The 23,461-nt window shown below is 39.3% G+C and overlaps 1 protein-coding gene across 14 annotated transcripts in view; it reads right to left on the bottom strand.

Annotated features, from left to right (window-relative positions):
- APBB2 (amyloid beta precursor protein binding family B member 2) overlaps positions 1-23,461 on the bottom strand; it is a 363,075-nt gene that overhangs the window by 266,531 nt on the left and 73,083 nt on the right. Inside the window, exon 3 of one of the 14 annotated variants that reach the window (XM_035005077.1) lies at positions 8,751-8,837. The exons of the other annotated variants lie outside the window; for them this stretch is intronic. The gene's annotated coding sequence lies outside the window, so the exon portion shown is untranslated. The remainder of the gene's footprint in view (positions 1-8,750; positions 8,838-23,461) is intronic. 14 annotated transcript variants of the gene reach the window in all.

Raw genomic sequence — 23,461 nt, 5'->3', positions numbered from 1 at the left:
CTGCCTTCCCCAAGAAAACGTTCCTATCCACCTCCCCCCGCGCCCCACAACTTTACGCATCATCCTTTTCTGATTCATCACACTTAGCACAGTCCATCCCCCGTGGTCAAACTTGAAGCTGACATTGACTGACAGCTCCCTATGTTAGGCCCTGCTCAACACACTCTCATGTGCATTCTTTCACTTACTCATTCTATTCCTACCCCAGTGAGGCAGGAACTGCTACTACCCCCTTCTCACGAGTGAGAAAACAAGCTTTGAGAGGCTGGGTGACCTGTCCAAGTCACAAGGGTAGTAACAGGCAGTGCTGGGCTTCATCCAAACGTAGCCCTCTCTGCTTCCAAACTCTCCAACACCAAGGTGCATGTCATTTGCACGGTGTGTTGGATCCTTCCCTGCCACACTGTAACAACTTAAAGGCAGGCAGAGCATGTGATGTGTTTATTCACTCAACAGACAAAACTAATGGAAAGTCACTAACTGTCCAAAACAGTGATGGGACACGGCGGGGAGTAAAAAAGGACAGTTTTTGATCCAGGTATAAACTATGAAAATCTGAACACATTATGGACTTTGGTTTCATCACTGTTGGTTGATTCATTGTAATAAATGTACCATATTAATATAAGATGTTAATAATGGGCAAATGGGGTGAGGGGGTACAGAACTGGGTACTATCTTCTCCATTTTTCTGTAAATCTAAAAATAGTCTAAAAAATAAAGTCTATTTTAAAAAAGGAAAAAAAGAGAATGACCATGAGGTTGGTTTTCTGGATTGGCTCATAAACTGCCAAAGGGTGGTCCAGTCCTATTTAGCAAAGGGAACGCATGCATGGGGTCTATCTGGGGAGTGACGTGGAACTAGATCTCTGACTAAACATGTGGCGTATGCTTTTTAAACCTAATCTCATGCATTCATATCCCTCCCCTCATACAATCCTAACATGTTTCAGGCTCCAAGTCTCCAACTTAACTCACGACATTTTATTCATTCCCAGGAAGGGATTTACTGCATCTCCTACTTCTCTAAGTCAATTCAAAGTTCTTCAAGTCTCAGAAACTGACTCTAGGAAATTAAAAAAAAAAAATTTTTTTTAAGCGTTGATACTTATTTTCTTTTAAAAAAACAATCACAGAGTCCTAATTCCCAAATTTCTGTATGGCTATCTCAAACCCAGGACTTCAGGCATCTGCACATTAACACACTCAACCATCCCACATATGGTTCTTCCCTAAAGACGCGAACTTGGCCTTTCTCTGTCCAGGGACCTCTCCCCACTATGAGAGCGGACTCTCTCCATTACATTTATGAGATTTGCTAGACTCCCACAGAGAAAGACCTTCCTGAGTAGGGCTAGCCTAATAAGTCACCAAGAGTAACGGTAACTCTTTGTGAGATCACCCTCCTGGAAAACTACAGAAGAGCATCTCACACATGTAAATATGTAACAGACACCACCCGATAATATTAAGCACAACAGTAAGTAATAGTATTAAGAGTATTTTACTGTGGGTGGTGCATTTTATAATTTAGCCTCCTAAAAGTACTGTGATATGGGTGGGAAAGATAGCACCATTTTACAGATGAGGAAAACTGAAGCTTATAACTGAAGTCAGAACTCCTTCAAATCCACCCCGGATCTTTTCCACCCGGGAGCCTTCAAGGCCTGGCTCAGTGGCAGCTGTGTTTTTGCTCTCTCTCCAGCTGTAAAGACAGGACCTCTCCTGCCTTGTAATTTTCCACGGCACTCTCCTCATCCTGAGGCAGTCTTTCTTTCTCTGCAGGCCACGTGTCTGCTCATGCATCCAATCTTCCAGCAGAATTATATAAACCAACTCAGGACTAGGGCACTGCCTCACTCATGCTTACCAGTCCTAAATGTGAACACAATGCCCCACACAGTGGGGGCTCCCCAAATCCAGTGGCCCATGACCACATGAGTGATTCTCTGCGGCATAGCTTACCTGTGGGCAAAAGCCATGAAACAAAAACATACGCTGCTCTGGTTCTTGAAAACTAATGGGGAAGTTCAAGAGGGCTTTTTTTCCTTGACTTTAAGGCAAAATAAATTACATTTATGTTTTACAACATGGCTGATAACCATAAACAGAAAATAGAGTTTTGTTTTCCCCACGAGTCCTCAGCTAGGCCTCCAACTTGGGGCCAAGAACATTCAGCAATGTGCCACAGGGCTCAGTTTTCATCCAGACTCCAGAAAAACGGGGAGAGGAAAATTCATTTTACCATCCATATAGCTTGAGTTCCTCTTACAGGAACCACACTCAAGAAATTAACACCTAAAACTGGCTTGTGCATATTTTTCTTCCTATAGATTTGTTGGCCATGTTGACCATTTTATTTTATTAGAATCTTTGACTCTCAGAACCTAAATCAAGTGAAAAGTCACATATTTACAAAAGATCAAATCATTAAAAAAAAAATCCCTCTCTGCCCCCTGGTATGGAATAAAAAGCTCCTGACCTCGCACAGAGAGTGACTAATTCAGAGATAACTGCTTCTGCCTGAAAGGATACCCAGGCTTCTAGAGCACCCGGACATCACAGAAGTTGCTGAAAGAAGCAGTTTACTGAATGGTACTTCTGTGTCTTCAAAGTTTTAATATGTCCAACGGTGGAAAACTAAAACCATCTGGATCAAAGAGGCTAAAATTCAATGCTTGCTTTGTTTGTTTTTAACCAGAATAACCAAAATTGAATATAGCTCACCAAAGGTTTTAAATTTCTGCCTCGGTATTTTTCCTTCTGTGTCCAGCTATAAAAGAGACTTAAAAAAAAAATAAAATAAAATGTTTAATTCTACCATCAGTAACACATGTGCTTTGAGTTTTTTTTATCAGGAATGAAAGATGGGATGTATAGAGTTATCCAAACCCTTCCCTGTATATCCCATGGCATATGCTGCACACCCAAACACCACAGAAATAGTTAGAAATGTCCTCAGACTTCAGTTAATGAACTGCTTCTCTGCCCTCCCAGAAAAGTGATCACAAAATGCCAGAGGAGACTTAGGGGTGTGTGTGTGTGTGTGTGTGTGTGCACACGTTTGCAATGTGCTCATCTGTGGTGTGTATGGGTGGAGTTAGGGGAGGGGAGGGCAAGCGAGAGAGAGCTGGAACTCATAAAAAGTATCTTAGGTATATCCTAAAACCCAACATTCCACTCCTTCCTTTGTTTTCCACTCTGTTCTTTGCTCCAGGACATTGATCCACTTAATAACAGGCTCCCTTGCCCTCTGGCTCCTGGTTGGCTTTGCCCAGTGGAGAGGTTCCCACAGGCGGGTGGGCACCCACAGGACAGCAGAAGGAAGAAGAGATCCCCTCCCTGCAGGGTCCCACCAGGTCATAGGTCCTGTCAGGTGGCCCCCTGCACAGAGCTCTCTGTCTCCCTATAAATGCTCCCTTCCTCAGCCCTCAGGCCCCGAGTGGAAGGAGTTTGGCTGCTTCTACCCCCAGCACACCACACTATCCTAGTATTTCCCTTAGGCCCTGCCCAAGTTCCCAATTTGAATGTGCCACCTATTTCCTGATGGGACCCAGAAAGACACGGAGACCTAAAACCTTTGAATGCTCACCTAACATGACAGTGCCCTGTCATTACTGCTGTTCTGATGCCCCTTTTATAACAGCCTTACATCCATTCAAAGAAGAGTCACTACAATATTTCAGGATCTTTTATAGCTAATTGTTTTGGCTGCTATACTGACATGTTTTTTGCTTTTTTTTTTAATCCCCAAATTGCATCATGAGCAATAAACTACACAGTAGAGGAAACATCCTTGTAGCTTAAGTGATCCCTTTGTTCAGCCTTATTGAGGTAAAATTGACACAGACAATTGTAAGATATTTAAAGTGTACATCATGCTGATTTGGTGTATGTATTCATTGTGAAGGAATTCCCCCACCTGGTTAATCACCATATTCTATCACCTCACATATTTATTTATTTAACTCCCCCCCCTTTTTTTGGTGAGAACATTTCATTTCTACTCTCTTCGCAAATATCAATTATACAGTACAGTATTATCAACTACAGTCCCCACGTTTTACATTAGATCGTCAGACCTTATTCACCTTATGGCTGCAAGGTGGTACCCTTTTACCAACCTCTCCCTAACCCCCCTCACTCCCTGCCCCCAGAGACCACTTTTCCACTCTGAGTTTGACTTAAACAAACAAACAAAAAAAACAGATTCCACATGAGTGATACTATAGAGTCCATGTCTTCCTCTGACTAATTCCACTTAGTATCATGCCCTCAAGGGCCATCCATGTTGTTGCAAGTGACAGGATTTCCTTCTTTCTTATGGCTGACTAATATTCCACTGTAGATACAGAGACCACATCTTTATTCATTCATCCACTGACGGACACTTAGGTTGTTTCCGTGTCTGGGCTGTCGTGAATAACCCCGCAGTCAACGTGGCAGCACACAGACCTCTTCAAGATCCTGCTTTCCTTTAGATATAAACCCAGAGGTGGGGTTGCTGGGTCTTACGATGCGATTTCTATTTTTAATTTTTTGAGGAACCTCCATGCTGTTGTCCATGGTTGCTGCACCAATTACATTCCCACCAACAGCGCACACAAGTTCTCTTTACTCTCTTGCCAACCTTTATTATCCCTTGTTTTTTTGATAAAAGTCATCCTAACAGGTGTGATATCTCATTGTGGTTTTGATTCTCATTACCCCGATGCCGAGTGACGCTGAGCATCTTTTCAGGTACCTATTGGCCATCTGCATATCCTCTTTGGGAAAACATCTATGCAGTTCCTCTGCCCATTCTTTAATTGGATTGTTTGGTTTTTGGCTATGAATCATGAGAGTTCTTTATATATTTTGGATATTAACCTTTTTATCCAATACATGATTTGCAAATATTTTCTCCCATTCAGTAGGTTGCCTTTTCATTTTGTGGATGGTTTCCTTTGCTGTGCCGAAGCTTTTTCATTTGATGTGGTCCCCCTTGTTTAAGTGATCCTTTTAAAGACGTAAGTCGGATCAAGTCAGGTCTCTGCTCAAACCCCTGTCATCTCTCTTAGAATGGAATATTTTTCAGTCCTCCTTCTGCCCTGCAGCACCCTTTGTAACCTATCCCTCACTCCACCCCCATATTTGTTTTGCTTCACCTCTGCATCACTCTTTCCTTTGTTCGCTCTGCTCCTGCCCAGAGGGCAGCCTAACTGTTTCTGGAACGTGCCAAGTCTGCTCCCACCTGAGGGCTTTTGCTCTTGCAGTTGCCTCCACCTAGAATGCCACCTCCTGGGTCTTCCTGTCACTGCATGTCACTGATTCCTGCTCACCTGGAACTGCCCCAGAGGGCTTTGCCCGTCACCACCTCTCAAGCAGCCCTCTCTTGCCTCCAGCTCTCTCTCTCTCTCCCCTCTAGATTCATCTTCACTGGGCTTATTACCCTGATATATTACATATTTATTTGTTTATGGTCCACCTCCTCCTCTGAGAACACATGGTCCCAGAGAGGGGCCCCGTCAGTGAGGATTACCGCTCACGCTGACGGCCTCCAACAGCGGGTAACATACAGTCAGCGCTCACTAAATACAAGTTGACTACATGAGGGATTTGGCCAGGAAAAAAATTTGTAAATTGCCAGTCTGCTTTCTTCCTGACTGCATTAAGACGTTCAGTGGCCATCTTTCGGACATGCTACCGAAGGGATCCTGTATAAATTAAAAGATGAGTTTATGGGATAACCTGCCATCCCATGTGAGGTTTTCCACACTGCACATTGGAACCCATCGAATACACAGTAAACAATAAAAAAAAAAAAAAAGGAATAAATGTAAATGACTATTTAAACTAGGGCAGCACAGATTGTCTATAAAGGAGCAGACAATAAATAACTACACTTCGCAGGCCACAGAATCTCTGTCACAACTATTCAGCCCTGCTGTCACAGCATGATGGTGGCCAGACACAATACACAAATGAATCAGCATAGCTGTGTTCTAATAACCCCTTACTTACAGACACTGAAGGATGAATTTTGTAACATTTTCAGGTGTCAAAGAATATTCTTCCTCTTTTAATTTTTTTTTTTCATTGAAACATGTGAAAAATATTCTAGGCTCATGAGCCACATAAAAACAGGCAGGAGGACAGATTTGGTCTCTGACCTGTAGTTTGCTGACCCCTGATTTAAATCATTCCTAAGGGTGGCTTTTTTCTACAGATAAAATACATTCTGGTCCATGAACCTGTTCAATAGTCTACAATTAATTAAGCATGGAACAATCACATTTGTTAAAGAGTAATAAGCTGGATCAAGTTTTTTGGGTGAGCAAACTTTACTAATTCCCTCTTCTACAACTGTTTTCCTACCCAGATTTGGGTCATCTTGAAGCGCAAGCTATGATAGCATTTTTTCCTCAACTAAGTATCTTCATTTTCCATCCTCATGAAGAAATCTCATCCAGCTTCTTCTTCCTTTATAGAAAGGGGAACTGTCACAAAATCTTAGGATAAAAAGAAGAAGGTGGTTTCCCAGGCTCTGGGGCAAGGCAGATTTCCACATAATGTTTTGTGACTAAGTGTACAACGTGTTGCTTACACTTTGCTTTCAAATACTTTCAAACACACCCCGTTGTGTGGGCCCTGGAATGAGAACTATTTGGGTTGCAGGTGCTGCTAGGATCTAGGGTCATCCGTCCCCATGAGCCACAAATTTGCTCAAAAGGACAGGCCGGAAGATGGCATGGCTAAAACATGTTATTTCAACATCTGAAACTAAGGGCGCCTGGGTGGCTCAGTTGGTTAAGCAACTGCCTTCGGCTCAGGTCATGATCCTGGAGTCCCGGGATTGAGTCCCGCATCGGGCTCCCTGCTCGGCAGGGAGTCTGCTTCTCCCTCTGACCCTCCTCCCTCTCATGCTCTCTGTCTCTCATTCTCTCTCTCGCAAATAAATACAATCTTAAAATCAACATCTGAAACTAAGATAACACTGGGTGCCAACTCACTGGAATTAAAATAAATACTTAAAAAGAAAAAAAGGAAACGTACACACAAAGTCAATTAAAAATTTTTGAAGAGAAATAATTTTAAAAAATTACAATTTTTTAAAGAGATACATAGGTAAAAACAAGTTATTTCACGACTTGAAGCAGAAGATTTTAAATTTCACTCAATTATCATGACAGTCTCATCTCTCTTACATAATAGCAATATATGAAAATAAGGAATTTGAAGAAGAACTCTTCATACTATCACTTAGAAGAGTCGACCAAACATAGGAAAGAGGTGTAATTTTAACATCAAACATGTCTCTTTGACCCTAGATACACAGGAGAGAACAGGAGCACTTCACTTCAGGTGTCCGGATATTTTAAATACCCTGATGTCGGGTGTCCTGGAAACCCGATCAAGAAAGAATTCAAAAGGAAAGTTCTCCACATTTACGCCCCTCATCTTCTCCGAGCCTAGGAGACATGGAACAAAACCAAACAAAACTCATTATCACCTAATTAACTACAGACTCCACTTGCCCTGCCCCTTTTGAAAACAGATCGATCGAAATGTGACGGGAAAAATTCTAAAGTTCTCTGAAAGACCTCTCGTACTCTGCTTCTTGAAGAATTTGTTTTCCATCAAGTAACAGCAGCCTTCAGACTGACTGGGAAAACCAGGGATGGAATCGGGCTTCAGTTAAATTCCAAGCTGCCAGGGTCAGTCTCCAGAGAAAGCGGACGTGGCTGGAAACCCGGGCATCTCACGTCCATGGTCCAGTCCACGCCACAGACAGCCATCCACAGAGCCATCCCGTCTCCGAAGGAGCTGCCTCCGTTCGGCGGAGCTGGGGCCCATCCACAGAAGGGAAAGCTGAGACATCACATCACAGACAGTGGTAAGAGAAGTGCCTCCGCCTCAGCTCACACTCTTCATTCAGTTTCTGAGGGAGATGAAAATGCTGACAAGGCAAGCGGCTTAAAACAAAAATGGCCAGCAATGAATGACTCTGCCAAGGAATCCCAGTTGTCGTTGCCTGGCAAGCCGGCAAGCATTCAGACAGACATTCTTGCGGGAACACCCAGGGCACCACGAAATCACCCTCTTCCAAACGTCCAGGGAGACGGGGATGTGGACCCCAGGTGAGAGCTGAGACCTGCTGGGACAGCCTTGGGCTTCAGCTTGTGTTTGTTGGCTAGGGCTGCCATAACCAACACCCACAGGCTGCGTGGCTTACACTCGGAGATCTCTAAGTCCGAGATGCTGTCAATGTCAAGGCTCGGCAAAGTTGTTTTTCTCTCTCTCCTTGGCTTATAAATGTTGTCTTCTTGCTGTGTCTTCACATGGTCTTCCCACCGTCTGTATGAGTCCAAATTCCCTCGTCTTATAAGGACACCAGTCATATTGGTTAAGGTCCACCTGAATGAACTCATTTTAACTTCATGGCCTCTTTAAAGATCCTATCTCCAAATACAGAGTCACGTTCTAAGGTCCTGAAGGTTAGGACTTCAATACGAGAATCTTGAGAGGACACAGTTCAGCCCTTGACTCTGTCAGAAAAATGGCCATGGCAAAGCTCTATTTGTTTGTTCTTGCCAGTGCCAGGGGCTAGACTTAATAGACAGGGAATTCTCACTCTTTTTGAAAATTAACTACCTTTCCTCATGAAAGAATATTGCATTCGACAATGTCCCAACACCATTCTGATTTTGATGATCAAAAAAGAGCAACGTATCATTTTTAATGCCTTTATGAAAGACTTCATTACATACCAAATCCAGTCATAAAGTAGGGGTAGGGGTAAATCCAAAAGATTTCTAAGCACCAGCTGCCAGTCCACATTTTATAAGCAATTTTCACTGCAACAAAGATCCAAACATGGAAAAAAATCAGGACATTCACTTGACATTCATCATAATGAAAGGCAAGTGTAAAAAAATACATTTTCACTCATTTCACATGTGCCTTTTCACACAGGCATTCACGTCTTTGCATGAAGGATTACCTATTCCTGTGTTAATCTGTACTGCCTGCTCCCGATATCAAAATGGGTTTAAAAAATAACACGGAGATCAAGACTTCCATTCAAACCAGGTGCATGGCCAGGAATATCATTAGCTATATGTAATACTGTAAAGACCTATATCTAAAGAATCACCAAAGCCATTTTTTAAAGAAATACTAAAAACAATATCATTTATATGATTTAATCTCAATTTAAGCCTTCTAACAATTTATGACCTTATAACCTACTTTTATCCTTCAAGTTTGACTATGTTACTCATTAATTCCATAAATGTTTACTGAGATTGTGTTATGTAGCAGGAAGCATTCTAAGTGCTGGAGACAGATCATTAAATAAACAAAATCCATACCACCTCACACCAGTCAGAATGGCCAAAATTAACTCAGAATGGCTAAAATTAACAGATGTTGGCGAGGATGTGGAGAAAGGGGAACCCTTGTACACTGTTAGTGGGAATGCAAACTGGTGCAGCCACTCTGGAAGGCAGTATGGAGGTTCCTCAAAAAGTTAAAAATAGAGCTACTCTACAACCTGGCAATTGCACTACCGGGTATTTATCCAAAGAATATAAACAGTGATTCGAAGGGACACATGCACCTCAAAGTTTATAGCAGCAATGTCCACAGTAGCCAAAATATGGAAAGAGTCCAGATGTCCACAGACAGATGAATGGATCAAGAAGATGTGGGGTGTATATGTATATATATATACACACACACACACACACACTGGAATATTACTTAGCCATCAAAAAGAATGAAATCTTGCCATTTGCAACGACACAGATGGAACTAGAGAGTATTATGCTAAGCGAAATAAGTCATTCAGATAAAGTCAAATACCATATGATTTTACTTATATGTAGAATTTAAGAAATGAAACAGATGAATATAGGGGAAGGGAAGGAAAAATAAAATAAGATGAAAATTGAGAGTATAGAGAGGCAAGGAAGGATAGAAGGAAGGAAAGCAGCTAGGAGATCCCTGGAATAATCCAGACAAGACAGAATGGTGGCTTGGGTCAAGGTGGCAACAATGGATACGTTCTGAAGGCCAAGTCAAGAAGGTTTTCTGATGGACTGGAAAACATGTCCCCATTTCTTCCTTTTCATTGATAATAACTAAGCCCCAGCCCAGACCCTCTCCTCATTCCTAGATGGCTGGGAAAGTTTGGAATTTGCTCTCCCTGTCCTCAGTGCTCCCCCTTCTCTCTCTCTCTCTCTCTTTATCCTACAAACCACAGCAGGACTGGTGTTCAGAACACTCTCCCATCATCACATCCCTTGCTCCCCGTGGGTCTCTCTCCAGAGCACAGAACTGCTCCGAAGCCCTCCTCCTTGTGTGCGTACACCGGCCCAAGACCTCATACATCTTCCCATCTCTCCACCTTGGCTCTCCATTGTCCTAAATCTCAAGACCCAGGCCTTTCAAGGTTCACAGCAGATGCCACCTCCTTTAAAAAGTCTTCCTGAGACGGTCGAGCTCATACTGACTTCTACCCCCTCGGGGTTCCTGAGGCTTTTACCACCAGTACCAACTGTTCCACATCATACTGGCCCAGCTAGACTGGGCATCCCTAGAAAGCAAGGGCCATGCCGTACAATTCTCAGCCCCATGCCACCTACCGTATAGAAAGCAATTATAAAACTTGCTGAAAAGAACATCATAGCAGAGAATGAAAGAACAGGTTTTAATTATCATAAATGTATTTTCAACACTTAAAAAAACTGGGAGCAGTCACATAAAAATCCACATTTCTGCCCTCTCTTGAAATAGTGGAACATCAGGCAACACTGGACCCTCATTCTTGAATAGCCAAGTGGTAACTATGCTCTTTCCCCCCACCCCCTTTATACTCCAGTTCACTTGTTTACTTTTCTGTCAAGTCCTGGTAGGTATTTGAGTTTGTAATCCCCATATTACACACTGGTTACCGTGAGTTCTTAAATTATCAGGTTCTTGTGGGAACTAAGTATTTATTGAAGGTTATATCGGTTTTTCTCTTTCATGATATCCAGTGTCATAGTTATTGTTTCAGACTTTTCTATATTATAAACATAATCAATTGCATACAAACATCACATACATATACAAATATAGACCTACATATGTATTTTGGAAACTGTCTCCTTAATCTCCCTAATAGATTACAATTCCTACACTATGGTTCAAAGTACTTTAAAACATGGGGATTATATTTCCTGGCATGACTTGGCATAAGAGGGACAGATATCAGTACATAATCTATACAAAAAGAAAGGAAGACAAGGCGAAAATAAATATTACTGACCCTGATGAGCTATTCATCAAACCATTTTAGGAAAAAAGAAGTTACTAAAATTCTTCTGAATCTAGAAAAAATACATGGCTCTGTTGATTTTTTTAAAAATGAAACATCAAGCATTAGAGATTGAAATACATATAGATAAGGGGTATTACCATGGGCTTATTCTCCAGAGTACCACTGCCTACATTCTTAAAAAAAATTGTCATCTTCCTAATTATTATTAAATTTCAGCAAACTGGAACCAAAGGAGGCAAATCACACCCTAGAGAAACAAATCAATCAGTTTTCAGACAAGCCTATCAAGAGCTGAAAACTTGGGCGCCTGGGTGGCTCAGTTGGTTAAGCGACTGCCTTCGGCTCAGGTCATGATCCTGGAGTCCCGGGATCGAGTCCTGCATCGGGCTCCCTGCTCGGCAGGGAGTCTGCTTCTCCCTCTGACCCTCCCCCCTCTCATGTACTCTCTCATTCTCGCTCTCTCAAATAAATAAATAAATCTTTAAAAAAAACAAAAGAGCTGAAAACTTAAGCAGTAATCGGGGTGCCTGCGTGGCTCAGTCAGTTAAGCGTCAGCCTCAGGTCAGGATCTCAGGATCTCAGCGTCCTGGGATCAAGCCTGGAATAAGGCTCCTTGGCCAGCGGGGAGCCTGCTTCTCCCTCTCCCTCTGCCCCTCCCCACTGCTTGTGCACTCTCAAGCTCTCTCTCAAATAAATAAAATCTTAAAAAAAAAAAAAAACCTTAAGCAGTAATTATTACTGGAAGAGTTTAAAGGAGTCATCTCCTTTGACCTATGGCCCGTGTCTAGGGGTTTTAATTAAGAGAAAAGCAAATCTAGACTCAGAAGTCCAAAGATATTTAAAAGGCACACTGGCTTTATCTATGCATCAGTCATTACTTCTACTCCAAGCAGGCGTGCTTTTCTTAGCAAACAGCTTTCCTGATTAGCAATCGGATTTGAGAGACTTTCATGACCACCTCCAGCCTTGTGGTCTGAAAAGCAAACAGAATTCAGTCCAAAGCCCATATTTAAAGCAAACAAACTGAGCATGAAGGTACACTTTCAGACACAAGATGGGATTCTTGTCCTTCAAATTACCTTTGGTAAATATCTTTCTCCTTTCTCTTGCTCAACTCAGTGTTTTAACTAATAAGCTTTCAAGGGAATGTTTGCCGGCTTAGCACATACTTTACCACTTTTCCCACAAAGATCACCCCCTTCCTCGGCATGCAAAGAGGACAAGAAACTCTAACAAATGAATATTAGAGAAAAATGTATTGTGTTTTTAAAAACAGTAGGAAAAAAAATAAAAAATAAAAACACTTAGTAGGGTTTTATAAACTACATTCAAACACAATGAAGGAAAATGGTCCGTGACCATACTTCCCAGTTAGCTCCTGATTCTTTTTTAAAAGGAAGGAAAATGAATAAATAAACATGGTGAGAAAACTCAAGTACGTAAAAGAAAGAAAATGAAAAATTTTCCAGTGTATTAACATTCATATCTTTTTAGAGAAAAAGTATATGTGCCAGCATATATATCTTTTTAAAAAGATTTAGACAAAAGAGAACGGTATTCATATGATTCTGCAAAACGTTTTTTCATTTTATACAGATACATGAACATATGTATACATAAGTATGTGTGTGTACATATATATTATTATATTATATATTATATTTTATATATATAAAATTATTTCAAATCAGCATACATACTTCATTCTATAAACATGCTATATTGTAACTTGTACAAATATCTTGGCATAGTTGTAAGTGAGCCTATTTATAAAATTGCTGGTGATTTTAAATTTCGAAATATATTGCCAAATTGCTCTTCACTGGTATCTATTTTAGAAGATAATTTAATCTCAAACCGTAGTCCCTTTTCTGCATGGTTATGGGTATCAAAACTGACCTGCTTTGTCTCAAACTGAATCACAGGTCAGACAACCAATCCATCGCAGACTAAGCCAAGTTCTTCTAGACAACAGAGATTACATGAACCAAACCAGAAACATCTCATAGCAAAGATGAAGGTTGGGGATTACAGCTTCGTAAAGGCTCTGTGTGGCTGACCTTTTTCTTTCTATATTCTTTGTCTAAGACACAAGCTCAGGAAAAGAAAGGGGCTAAGGTTGGGGATTAACATCTCATAGGTACTTGTCTTATCCCTTTGGGCTGCCAAAACAAAATACCACAGACTGGATGGCTTATAAATAACAGAGATTATTATTATTATTATTATTATATTTCTCACAGTTCTGGAGGCTGGGAAGTCCCAGAATATGGTGTCAGCACAGTTGCCTTCTGGTGAGGGCCCTCTTCCTGGTTCATAGTTGGCCTTCTCACTGCGTCTTCACCGGGTCAGGAGGGCTAGGGATCTCTCTGGAACCTTTTTTGTAAGGCACTAATTCCATTCATGAGGGCTCTACCCTTCTGACTTAAGTACCTCCCAAAGTCAACCCCTCTTCATACCATCATCTTTGGAAGTCAGGATTTCAACATATGAATGGGGGGGGGGTAAGAGGAGGGGGACACATTCATTTAGACCATAGGAGTACTTAACTATGAATACTAGCAGTTGAAAATACCAAGAAAGCAACAGATAGACTGGAGTCTCAAACCATCATAGAGTTGAACATTTTGTTGGTCGTTCACCATTGTCAAATTCTAGGGAGCTCCCATGATAGCACAAAGAAGCCTGAAGTTCTCAAACAATGAGTGCAGAGTGGGGATGCAGGGATAGTTAGGAACGTCCACGGCTTACCTAATTACTTCCTTCTCTAAGTAGCTGCCTGGGAGTGTCTGATTCCCCTCACAACCAGATCCCTCTGGGTAATTTACAGCAAGTTGATAAAGTGTATTGGTGGGCCACATCCCTAGGTTATAAAACCTAGGACTTCCCAAACATGTCCTGCATTTTTATTTCTGCCTCTGAGAGTCTGGTTAGATATTTTCCTCAGGTAAAAAGGCTTGAAAACGCCCATCCACTGACAACTTCCTACCTCCTAATTTATCGAAAATAACAAAAAGCTCCAAATTAATCACATCCATATTAATCACTCTCTCCTTGGAAATTCCAAAGCATCCTACTCATAGTTCTCTGGGCCTTTATTATCTCATTAATTATAAAAAAATGAAAGATACATAAAGAAAGAGATACATATAAAGAGAGTTTTTCCATAGGCAGGACTTTCATTTATACATATACACAATGGAGCTCAAGAAAAAAATTCATATTCAAATTTAAATTAGGAGATGTGAGACTTTGATAAGACCATTTGATCTCACCGATCCTAAGCTTCTTTAGCTATGACGTAGAGTAAAACTGCCTCTCTGTCATAGGACTGCTGTGAAGATCAAATGAAGTCTCCCACCCCACCCCATCGAAAGCTGAGAAAGTGCTTAACTACTTAGCATACTGGACATACTCAAAAAAAAAATGTTAGCTCTCCCAAAAGGACTTCTATTCTGGCTGTCTTTCCCCCAGGACATTTCATCTTATTCCCTCCAGCAACTACCAAAGTAACCTTCCATATTGGGCACTTTAAGACGTTCATTTGGAATTTAACTGAATTGTTCTGAACTAAGTAGAATTAATTCAGCATTTCTTATTACTCATAAATTCAGGCCTGCTCAAGAACAGCAGTCATTTTTGATCCAATTTTAGAACTACTGAGGGCCCAACATTGCGATCGGAACTCTCCACTTCTTATTTCTGAGGTGAGTCTTTGGTAAAATCACTAATATCCTCTTACTTTCCTAGCTACTATCACGCTTTAACCAGACACCAGAAATGAACCACAGCATTAACAAACCATCTGCAAACTTACATCTTCAAAAGAATCTCCCTTACGAAACCAAACACAGAATAGTTACTAAGATTCTAAAATCTGTCCTCTAAGGGCCTCAGCTGCATGATGACTGCAGGAAAAACCATTTTCTTCAATTCTTAAAAAGGGTACACTAGCAAATTACACAGAGCAATTTCCTAATGCTAGCTAGACTGATGTTGATACTCATTTTTTAAATAAATTACTGGCTTGGATACCATCTATATATAAAAACATCCAGTAGACTATTTTTGTTTATGAATGAAGGGGAAGATCAATTCTTATTTGAGCAGATAATAATCAATTTGGAAATTTCCAGTCATGAACAGTTATCGTGTCGTGAATATAGATCTTATTCAGACAGTGTAATCAAATTAAATGTTTTATTCATTACAGGTCAATATAGGACTGAGAAACTACTGTTTGTTCTTATATTAGTAATTACATTAAAATAAATAACAACTGATTATATGTCACTCAAGTATGGTATCTTCAAAGGCTTTTAAAGGAAACCTAATAATTCACAGATTATTTCACATAAAAACTATAAAGACAAGCAAAAAAATCAAAAGATGTAACATGCCAAACTCTATTAACATATTTATCACAAACATCTCCACTGCAGACTTACACAAAAATGCGTTTCCTCCTAATGAAAGCAAGTTCTGGATACTCTCTTCATTCTTGTACTGGTTCACTGAAAGGGACGAAGCTGATTTGATTTTGCTTCATCGGCAACCACATGATAATAAACAGGCCGGGGTCTTCACAGATGTCACCGTACTACAACTCAAACTTCAGGGGTTCAATCATTCCCCGAACATCAGTCAGCACAAGGCTCTCTATAAACTTAAGAAGTTACTATCTATCACCCAGCCATATTTTGTTTCAGCTCCCTAAGAAAAACAAGACCAAGACCATATTTTCCTAGAATATTTTAAGTACTATATGCCTCACAGGGTCCATTCATCATTCTGCAAATAGGTCACCAAGATTTTTAAAAGGCGTCAAAGAGAAAGAAAAGATTTAAAGGAATGGCAGGGTTAAAAGATCCACGATACCCACTTCCTGAGTCCTGGAGTTGTAAGTGAAAGCTTACCTATGGCTTTTTCTTGTATGTTTTTATGAAGATTTTATTTATTTATTTGAGAGAGAGAGAGTGGGGAGAGGAGAAGAGGAAGAGAGACAAGCCGACTCCGCTCTAAGCACAGAGCCCAATGCGGGGGTCCATCCCACAACCCTGAGACCATGACCTGAGCCGAAAATCAAGGGTCCAACGCTTAACCAACTGAGCCACCCAGGTGCCCCTGGCTTTTTCTTTTAAATGAACAATAAAAAGAATAATTCCACATTCTCTATGGATGCATTTTTATGCAGTGACATTATCAGCCAAAGAAAGCAAAGGGGCAGGTAACACCTATGTCCACTCCCATCAAGGTGGTCTACCCAGGCTGAAATAAGAAGACGTGCCGAGAAAGAGCAAAAAGCAGAGAAGCCATCCTGAACGGGGCCCTCCAGAAACTGGGAAGCATGGCTTGACCTACTAAGAGAACTACAAAAAACTTATTCTAGATCTAATTTTGATTTTAATACTCAATTAAACCCCCAGTAGCAGAAGTCAACTTTCAGCTGTATGTCAGAGAAAGGAAATGTCTCTGAATTTCACCAAGACCAAAATTTTATGTTTTTTCACATTAAAAATAAGTCATCCCCCAAACAAAATTATAACTTAACAACAAAACAAAAGAAAATGGCCAACTAGAATCCAAATGTCACCAAAGAAAGCACTGACCTTTTTTCCCTTCTAAATCACACCTATTCACAATTTTTACAGAGTTGTAATGAAGGAAGAAATAAAAATTTGCAGTCTTCATATTTCCAATCCAATTATTTTAATGTCTGCAAAACTGCTTATTGGGAACTATACTAACACAAAGACAAAAAGAACACGGGTAAATATAAAAAAATACAGGTGGCATTTTAATTGTACTATGAAAAATGTTCAGTTTTTTTGAAACATAAAATCATACTATGTTTCCAAAACCCAAAATATTTTAATTCATAGGGTTTCCATTTAATAAAATAATAGTTTTGTGAAATTTATTATTTTGTGTAAAAAAAAGACCCAATTCATATAATCATTAATGAAAATTCTTGAAATTCTTGAGATAATATACCAAACTTGCAAATCCTTCAGTCAGTAGTTATTGGTAAAGATTAAGACAGAAGTAATGGAAAATTTTAATGTTTTATTCAAATGGATAATGGGCATTAGAATGCTTACCATCTTTATGAAAAACAAAGCATTTTTTTATTTAAAGTAATGCATACAGTAATCTAGAAAATCCATCTAAATTGGCTTGCATTCTCATCCACCATTTCAAATTTCCACATTTATCCCAAAGAAAAATAACCAGAGACTAGTACTTTTAAGAGAGTGACTCAAATAGGAATGGAGAGGAAAAGTAGCAAAGATATGATAGTAAAAATAAATAGAGACATATTGCGACTTAACCCTATTTCTTGAACAAAACTTTTTCACAGAAAAACTGCACTGCAAACCTAAGTAAAGTATAATATGGAACAAGCATAAGGACAGGCATAAATAATCAACGAAACAGAACTGAGAGTTCTGAGATAAACTCTTACATTATGGTTAAATGATTTCCTACAAAGGTGCTAAGATATATCAACAGGTAAAAGATAGTCTTTTCAGCAAATAGTTTTGAGACAATTGGATATCCATGGGAGGAAAAAAAATTAACATACCCAAAACTTAACCCCAAAGGGACCAAAGCCCTAAGTGTAAGGACTGAGACAACAAAAGTTCTAGAGAGAAACATAGGAAAAAAATTTCAGTGACCTTTAGTTAAGCAGAGAATACTTAGAAACATCAAAATCATGAACTTTAGAAGAAAAGACTGAATAACTGAACTTCGTTACAATTAAAAACTTATAAAACTCAACACCTAAAAAATGAATAGTCTAATTAAAAAGTGGGCAGAAGACATGGAAATGGCCAATGGACACATAAAAGATGCTCAACGTCATACAAATCAAAACTATAATAAGATATCACCTCACACCGGTTAAATTGGTTAAAATCAACAACACAAGAAACCACAGGTGTTGGTGAGGATGCAGAGAAAGGGGAACCCTCCTGCACTGTTGGAGGGAATGCAAGCTGGTGCAGCCACTCTGGAAAACAATATGGAGGTTCCTCAAAAAGTTGAAAATAGAACCACCCTATGATCCAGCAATTGCACTACTAGGTATTTACCCAAAGAATACAAAAATACTAATTCAAAGAAATATACATAACCCTGATGTTTATAGTAGCATTATCTACAATAGCCCAATTATGGAAATAGCCCGTGTCCATCGACTGATGAACAGATAAAGAAGATGTGATATACAGCGACGATGGAATATCCCTCAGCCATAAAAAAGAATGAGATCTTGCCATTTGCAATGATGTGGACAGAGCTAGAGAGTATAATGCTAAGTGAAGTAAGTCAATCAGAGAAAGACAAATACCATATGAATTCACTCATAAGTGGAATTTAAGAAACAAATGAGCAAAAGAAAAAAAGAGAGAGAGAGGCAAGCCAAGAAACAGACTCTTAACTACAGAGAACCAAAGGGGAGGTGGATGGGGGATGGGTGAAATAGGTGGTGGGGACTAAGGAGTGCACTTGTTGTGATGAGCACTGGGTGTTGTACAGAAGTACTGAATTACAATATCTTACACCTGAAACTATTTTCACACTGTATGTTAACCAGAATTCGAATAAATTCTTTTGAGCTTTAAGGACAGCATTAGGAAAATGAAAAGAGAAGCCACAGACTGGGAGAAAATACATGCAAATTATATATCTGATAAGGGATTTACAGACAAATAACTCAATATGAAAATACGCAAAGAATTTGAATAGGCACTTCCCTAACGAAGATATAGGAGTGGCTAAGAAGCTCACCGATTGTATAACTTGTATAACTAACTCGATAATGAGATAAATTCATAATTATCATCTTTTGTTCTTTTTAAAAGCTACGTAATAGGATCATTTCATCAGTAACTCCAAAGCACATTACTTTGTACTTCTCATATCACAGCCAAGTTTTCAAATCACTGTAAAAAATAATGGTAATAACATCCAGACTGAACAAGAAATGAAACTATCTCTATTTGCAGATGACATAATCTGGTATATAGAAAATCCTAAGGAAGTCACAACACAATAAAAAACTATCAATACTAATAAACAAGTTCAAGGCTTAAGGAAACAAGATCAATTTATAAAAATCAACTGTATTTCTATATACTGGCAATGAATACTCTGAAAATGAAATTTTAAAAAGGATTCCATTTTATGAAGGTATCAAAAAGAAAAAATACTTAGGAATAAATCTAATAGCAAAGTGCAAGATCTGTTGCCTAAAAAAAAACAAAACACTGCTGAAGAAATTTAAAAAGATCTAGGGGCACCTGGGTGACTCAGTCGGTTGAGCATCTGACTCTTGGTTTCAGCTCAGGTCATGATCTTGGGGTTGTGGGATCGAGCCCTGCATCAGGCTCCCTGCTAAGTGGGGACTCTGCCTAGGATTCTCTTTCTCCCTCTCCCTCTGCCCCTCCCCCGTTCTCTCTCTCTAAATAAATCTTAAAAAAGAAAAGGATCTAAATCAATGGAAACATATCCCATGTTAATGAATCAGAACTCTTTTTTTTCCAGTTTTTTTTAAGAGAGAGCAAGCGTGTGTGCACGCATACACATGCATGCCGGGGGGCGAGGGGCGGGGGGTGGGTAGGGCAGAGAGATAATCTTAAACAGGCTCCACGCCCAGCATGAAGCTGGACGCAGGCCTCAATCTCACAATGCTGAAATCATGACCTGAGGCGAAATCAAGAGGGTGGACACTTAACCCACTGAGCCACCCACCCACCCTGGATCAGAACTCTTAATATTGGTAAGATGGCAATACTCTTCAAACTGATCTGGAGATTCAACACAATCCCCATCAAAAGGCTGGTTCAACATTCAAAAATCAATTAATATAATCCATCATATCAATAAGCTAAAAAAGAAAAAAAATCATATGATCATATCAATAGATGTAGAAAAAGTATCTGATAAAAATCCAATACCCGCTCACGAAAAGAACTCTCAGCAAACCAGGATTAGAGGGGGAAACTTCTTCAACTCGATAAAGAACAGCTACAAAAAACCTATAGCTAATCTTATACTTAAATGGTGAGAAACTACATGCTTTCTCATGATCAAGAACAAGGCAAGATACTTCTCACCACTCCCATTCAACATCATACTAGAAGTCCTAGCTAGTGAGGTAAGACAAGAAAATAAAAGGAAGAGATTGAGAAGGAAGAAATAAAACTGTCTTTGTGTTCACAGATGACATGACTGTCTATGCAGAAAATCCCAAAGAATCAATAAAAATACTCTTGGATCAAATAAGCAATTATAGCAAGTTTGCAGAATTCAATGGTAATATACAAAAGTCACTTGCTTTCTTACACACCAGCAATAAACAATTGGTATTTAAAATTAAAAATATAATACTGTTTATTCTAGCATAAAAATAAATGAAATACTTAGATAAAAATCTAGTAAAATATGTACAAGATCTATATAAGGAAAACTATAAAACTCTGATGAAAGAAATCAAGAAGTTCTAAATAAATGGAGTGATTCCACATACATGGATAGGAAGACTCAATACTGTCAAGATATCAGTTCTTCTCAACCTGACCTATAGATTCAACACAATCTCAATGAAAATCCTGGCAAATTATTTTGTAGATATTGATAAACCGATCTAAAGTTTACAAGGAGAAGCAAAAAGTCCAGAATAGCCAATACGATACTGAAGGGGAAGAACAAAGTCAGAGGACTAACACTATCTGAACTGAAGATTTACTATAAGCTAGAGTAATTAAGACAGTGTGGTACTGTTGAAAAAATAAACAAATAGATCAATGGAACAGAACACAGAGTCCAGAAACAGACCCACACAAGTACAGTCAACTGATCTTTGACAAAGGAGCCAATGCCCTTCAATAAAGAAAGGATAGTCTTTTCAACAAATGGTGCTAGGATAACTGTAATTTCATATACAAACTATGAATCTAGACAAAGACCTTAACAGCTTCCACAAAAATTAACTCAAAATATCTGTAGATCATAGATCTAAATGTAAAACATGAAATTATAACACTCTAGAAGATAAGGAGAAAACCTGAATGACTTTGGGTTGGCAGTGACTTTTAGATACAACAGCAACAATCCATGAAAAAATTAATAAGTGATAAGTTGGACTTCATTAAAATTAAAAACTTCAGCAATGAGAAAGACATTGTCAAGAGAATGAAAAAAACAAGCCACAGAACTGGAAGAAAATATCCACAGAAGACTCATCTGATAAAGGACTGGCATCCAAAACATACAAAGAACTCTTAGAGCTCAACAATAAGAAAATGAACAATCTGACTTAAAAATGGGCAAAAGATCTGAACAGATACCTCACCAAAGAAGATATACAGGTGGTAAACAAGCATATGTAAAGAGGCTCAAAATCATACATCATTAGGGAGCTGCAAATAAAAATAACAAAGAAATGCCACATACACCTATTAAAATGGTTAAAGTCCAAAACACTGACAATACTAAATGCTGGCAAAGATGTGGAGAAACAAAGTCTCATTCATTGCTTTTGGAAATGCAATAGTGCAGGCACTTTGGAAGACAGTTTGGCAGTTTCTTACAAAACTACATACTTATACCATACAGTCCAGCCATCATGCTCCTTGGTATTTACTCAAAGGAACTAAAAATTTATGTCCACACAAAAACCTGCACATGAATGTTCATAGCAGCTTTATTAGGAGTACCCAAGATATCTTTCAATAGGCAAATGGATAAATGAACTGTGGCACATTCAGACAATAGAATATTATTCAGCACTAAAAAGAAATGAGCTATCAAGGCACAAAAAAACACAGAGGAATCTTCAATGCCTATTTCTAAGTGAAAGAAGCCAATCTGAAAAGACTACATAATGTATGACTGCAAATATATGATATTCTGGAAAAGGTAAAACTATGGAGATAGGAAAAAGATCAGTAGTTGCCAGGAATTCAGAGGGAGGGGAGGATGAACAAATAGACAGAACACGGGATTTTTAGGGCACTGAAACCATTCTGTGTGACTCTATAATGGTACATACATATCATTATGTATTTGTCAAAGCCCACATAATGTACAACACAAAGAGCGAACCCTAATGTAAACTATGGACTTTAGTTAATAATAACGTATCAGTATTGGCTCATCAATTGTAACAAATATACCAAACTAACGCAAGATGTTAATAGGGAAAAGTCTGAATGGTAGTGGGGATATGTGGGAACTCTCTATACTTTCTGCTCAATTCTTCTGTAACCTAAAACTACCCCCCAAAAATAAAATCTGTTAATTTAAAGAAGCAAACGGGCGCAGAGGTGGCTCAGTCGGTTAAGCGTCTGACTCTTGATTTCGGCTCAGGTCATGATCTCAGGGTTGTGAGATCGAGCCCTGCGCCGGGCTCCATGTGGGGCATGGAATCTGCTTAAGATTCTCTCTCCCTCTCTCTCTGCTCCTGCCCACCCCCTAGCGCATGCACACTCTACCTCTCTCTCAAAAAAATAAATAAATAAATAAATAATAAAAATTAAAAATAAGAAAGCAGTGTCAATTATAAAAAATAATAAAGTCTAACATAAGAAGAAGAAATAAATCTTTAAAATTCATGACATGCTTGGAATTCTGCTTGAACAGAAAGCCAACTGAGGTTTTAGTGAGAAGAGCAGCTGTTACCCTGCAGTGTTAAAATAAACTCTGGACAGCTTTCTGATAACCTCTCATTTGGCTGCTCCCAAAACAATTGTGTTTACGGCAAACACCAGGATTCTACTACTCGTGAAGCTCTGAAATTATCTTCCTTATCTGCTGTTTACTTTAACTATAAGCTCTGGAAAGCCTCTCTTTCTTTCAGACTCAAAAAGCAAGTAATTGAATTAAGTGTATTTTTTTTAAATATTCCTGAAGACTAAATTCTACTTCTCCCTTTGTTAAATCATAGCTCTCTGCCAGTCTCTCCAACACCCAGCAGAATTCATAATTGCACCTCTACTCCCACAGAGCTTAGCTTTTACCTCTAGTGATACATTTTTCACATTGTGTGTCAGAATCCCGATCCAGCCCATCCCCTCCATTGTGAGCCTCTAAAGACAGGGAGTGCCAGTCATCTCCCGCTAAGACCTCACACCTAGAAGGCATTCCCAA

This window comes from Mirounga leonina, unplaced genomic scaffold, assembly GCF_011800145.1.
Source record: "Mirounga leonina isolate KUSES-001 unplaced genomic scaffold, KU_Mleo_1.0 Mir_129, whole genome shotgun sequence".
NCBI lineage: Eukaryota > Metazoa > Chordata > Mammalia > Carnivora > Phocidae > Mirounga > Mirounga leonina.
The sequence above is the reverse complement of the archived record's forward strand: the minus strand, read 5'-3'. Positions and strand labels throughout refer to the sequence as shown.